This window comes from Nyctereutes procyonoides, unplaced genomic scaffold (genome assembly GCF_905146905.1).
Source record: "Nyctereutes procyonoides isolate TBG_1078 unplaced genomic scaffold, NYPRO_anot_genome, whole genome shotgun sequence".
NCBI classification, from domain to species: domain Eukaryota; kingdom Metazoa; phylum Chordata; class Mammalia; order Carnivora; family Canidae; genus Nyctereutes; species Nyctereutes procyonoides.
Genome location: NW_026575144.1, coordinates 4,110,101 through 4,115,000, shown reverse-complemented (window position 1 = coordinate 4,115,000; position 4,900 = coordinate 4,110,101).

Here is a 4,900-nt window from a genome sequence, read left to right as displayed (position 1 = left end):
TGGTAGAGACGGAAATAGAAGTGGATGGCTCAAGGACAGGTTTGGGAGAAAAGTCAACAGGATTCGGTAATGGATGAGAAGTAAGGGGAGAAGGAGAAGGAGTAATCAAGGATGATCACTGGTGGTTTTGACATGAATAACGGGTGGCTTTGATGACATTTCCTGTGTTGGTAAATCTAAAAGAGGAATAGTTCTTGCTTATTAGTTTTTGTGTGTGTCAAGAGTTTTGTTTTGGACATGTTCCATTTGAGATGCCTGTTGGACACCCAGATTGTCAAATAGGCAAATAGGCCTTCGGAGTTCAGGGGATAGACAAGGGGCAGCACTGGGAGAAACTGTGCATGGAGCAGGCAGAAGTCCCATCTCAGAACCCTGGGGCACAATACCTCTTAGAAAATGAGTAGGGAGGATCCCTGGGTGGCTCAGCGGTTTGGTGCCTGCCTTTGGCCCAGGGCGCTATCCTGGAGTCCGGGGATCAAGTCCTGAGTCGGGCTCCCGGCATGAAGCCTGCGTCTCCCTCCTCCTGTGTCTCTGCCTCTCTCTCTCTCTCTCTCTCTCTCTCTCTCTCTCTCTCTCTCTCTATCATAGATAAATAAATAAATCTTTAAAAAAAAAAAAGAAAAGAAAATGAGTAGGGGCAATAAGGGGGAGTTAGGAAGAAAACCAGGGCAGTAGCATCATGAAAACCAGAAGTATGGGAGCATATTTACATTTTATGGAGCCTGAGGACTTTAGCACTGGGGAGGAACCTCCTTTAAAGAAGCAAAATTATGAAAACAAAATTAGGTAGAGTGAATACTTATTTGAAATAAGCAAAAAAATCATCTCATAATAGTTTCTTATCCTACATATTTTGGCTTCATACTGATTATTCACATAACTATGGCTTTAGTGTATAATTATCTATGGTTTGAATAGAAAGAATTCAATCTTTCCTCTGGCATTGTAGATTGAATTTGTTTTATTATTATTAATTTTTAAAAGTTGCTTTCAACTGGGGCACCTGGGTGGCTCTTGGGTCGCCTGGGTGGCTCAGCGGTTGAGCTTCTGCCTTCAGCTCAGGGTGTGATCCCAGGATCTGGGATCCAGTCCCGCATTGGGGTCCTTATACGGAGCCTGCTTCTCCCTCTGCCCACACATCTCTCTCTCTGTCTCTCATAAATACATAAATAAAATCTTTTTAAAAAAAGCACCCCACTCTTTATTTCAGCTCAGGTCATGATCTCAGGGTCCTGGAATTGAGCCCCACACTGGGCGTCATGCTCAGCAGGGAGTCTGCTTCTCCCTCTGCCCCTCCCCCAGTTTGTACATGAGAGCTTGTGTGCGCTTGCTCTCTCTCTCATATAAATAAATTAAACATTTTTTTTTAAAAGTTGCTTTGAACCTCATGGGTCATAGTTTGTAATGTCATGTATGTTTTTAAGACTAATGTCAAAATTAGGAAACCTCTATCAGGTTTGTTTCACAAGCTGTGGGATAGTAGGGCATTTCAGGTTTTCTTCCGTAGTTTTCCTTTACCAGTTGTCACCAATGTCCTGATGTCCTTGTAGTGTCATATTGAAGTTTTATGTTAGTTTCATCACTATTAGTTTTCCATGTAAATTAGCAAGGAATGTAAGTTTTTTTCTCAACATGTTTACATGACTTACTTCTCTTTATTAGTGGGATTTCCAAACAATTCACAAGTTTATTCATTCCTTCCATTCAAAATATATCTCTTCCTCTCAATGTGTTGCTGCTTTTATCTTAATCTGTTACACTTTGTTTCTCAATATCAGGATAATTAATCTATCAGTTTTTTAAAAAAAAGATTTATTAAAAAAAAGATTTATTTATTTGAAAGAGATGGGGAGAGGGGCCAAGAGAGAAGAAGAGAGAGAATTTCAAGCAAGCTCTTTGCTCAGACATGATGCTTGATCTCAGGACCCTGAGATCATGACCTGCGCTGAAATCAAGAGTCAGACACTGACTGAGTCACCCAGGTACCCCTAACATCACTTTTATTTCACGTTCCATCCTCTTTTCTTCTGAATTCTCTGTTATTTTATATATCAATAAATTTAAAATGACATAAGAAATATCCTTTATATAAGTCCAAATCAGTCCGTAATTTCTTACTTGTTTTTGAAATACTCCAAAACATTTTTCCAAATTGCAATTAAAACAACATAGTCTAATTTAACCAACGCTTTGAATAAACTCATTGCATCTGGTTGTGTTAAGCTTTCTCTTCTGGGTCTTGGAAAAATATGTTTTAGAATCCTTGAAACATTGTTATATCCATATTGCAAGGCTTAAAACAGCTTTATAATGGGAAGATCATCTCATTACACTTAGATTTCTTCTTAAAAAAAATCTGAGCTGCACCTGGGTGGCTCAATCGATTAAGCATCTGCCGTCTGCTCAGGTCCTGACCTCAGGGGCCTGGGATCCAGGATTGTGATGGGCTCCTTGCTCAGTGAGCAGCCTACTTCTCCCTCTTCCTCTGCCCCGCTCCCCCACTTGTATGCTCTCTCTCTCTCTGTCAAATAAAATCTTAAAAAAAAACCTAAATTGGCATGTTTATTTAAAATGCTCTGTATGGGGAACCCTGGGTGGCGCAGCGGTTTGGCACCTGCCTTTGGCCCAGGGCGCGATCCTGGAGACCCGGGATCGAATCCCACATTGGGCTCCTGGGGCATGGAGCTTGCTTCTCCCTCTGCCTGTGTCTCTGCCTCTCTCTCTCTCTCTCTCTGTGTGACTATCATAAATAAATAAGTTAAAATTTTTTTTAAAAAAATGCTCTGTATGCTCTGTACATGCACCCCAATGTTTATAGCAGCGTTATCTACAATAGCCAAATTAGGGAAAGAGCCCAAATTTCCATCAACTAATAAATGGACCAACAAGATGTGGTACATATAAACAACAGAATATTACTCAGCCATCAAAAAGAATGAAATCCTACCATTTGCAATAACATGAATGGAGCTAGAGAATATTATGCTGAGCAAACTAAGTCAGTCAGAGAAAGACAACCATATGGTTTCACTACATGTGGAATCTAAGAAACAAAACATATGAACATATGGAAAGGAAAAAGGGAGAAGAAAGCAAACCATAAGAGACTCTTAACAATAGAGAACAAACTGAGGGTTGCTGGAGGGGAGGTGGGTGAGGGATGGGCTAAATGGGTGATGGCCATTAAGGAGGGCACTTGTGATGAGCACTGGGTGTTGTATGTAAGTGATGAATCACTAAATTCTCCTGAAACCTAAATTATACTATATGTTAACTAACTAGAATTTAAATAAAACTTTGAAAAGAAAAAAAATTTTTAAGTGAAATAAAATATATGTGAGAGAAAATCAAAACAGTAAAATATAACTGTTGCAAAATACTGACAGAGTGAATAACTTCAGATTACTACCAAGGCAGCTTCTTCTTTCCCTCAAATTAAGAAAATTCTGCATAATTACTGGGTTTTTAAAAAAATTTTATTTTCAAGTAATCTCTATGACCAACATGGGGCTCAAACTCACGACCCTGAGATTAGATTGCATGCTCCACCAACTAAGGCAGCCAGGTGCTCCATAACTAGTGTTTTAAAAGAATGCTTGTAGCTTTTTGCTTTCGCCATCCCTAGCAGTTACATGATAGCACACCTGACCATGAATACTATTCAATAGAAGAGTGCAAGTGTTGAATAAAATCACAGATAGTTTTTAGTTAGTGATAAGTTAAAAATTGTTCATGGGTGTTTCTATTGTTAATGGAGAATACAACAATCGCCATCTAAAAATCTGGCACTGCCATGTATAGACTTTCACTAATAGAGTAGTATTGGATATCTGGTTTATGTATTTTATTTCACTAGTTAATTTGATACTCTTGTTGTCCATAAGTTTTAGATGAGTCACGTTCATTCTTTTATTTTGACATTTTTTCAAAGTTCTTATGCAAAAGCAAAATTCAACAATTAGTTCAGGGATTACCACGAAATTACCTACTTTCGTTTGAAGAACACAATGTTTTCACTAGGACCTCTGAAGCCATTTTTACTTAAAAATGTAATAGCTGCTGCTACTGTTTATGGCATTCTAAATAATTCAGAATGTTTTTCCTGTTTTTTTTCCTGTTGATTTTTCAAGAAGCTGGTTTAGTGCATTTTAATTAGACTTATATATATACAGTTGATCCTTGAAAACGTAGGGGCTGGGGGGGGGCACCAACCCCTTGAAGTAAAAAATTTGAGTATAACTTTTGACTCCCCAGAAACTTAACTACTGATAGCCTAATGTTGACCAGAAGCCATAGTCAATTAACACGTATTTTGTATGTTATACATATGGTATATTGTATTCCCACAATAAGCTAGAGAAAATAAAATGTTATTAAGGAACTCATAAGGAAGAGAAAATACATTTAAAGTACTGTATTGAGGGAATCCCTGGGTGACACAGCGGTTTGGCACCTGCCTTTGGCCCAGGGCGCGATCCTGGAGACCGGGGATCGAATCCCACGTCAGGCTCCCGGTGCATGGAGCCTGCTTCTCCCTCTGCCTGCGTCTCTGCCTCTCTCTCTCTCTCTCTGTGACTATCATTTAAAAAAAAAAAAGAAAAAATTATAAAAAAATAAAAAATAAAAAATAAAAAATAAAGTACTGTAAGGGGGGGAATAAAGTACTGTATTTATTTTTTTTTAAATCCATGAATAAGTGGACCCATGTAGTTCAGACCTGTGTTGTTAAAGAGTCAACTGGTATTTCAAGTAAACATTGCAAACCTAGCACTCTGTGGGATATACTTAACTTTTTAAACTTCTTATCATATTTACCCAGTACTAAAACCCATCTGACGTAATCTGTCTTGTTGAAAACAGTCTACAAACAAAAGAAAAAAATGCAACTTTTAGTTTTAGA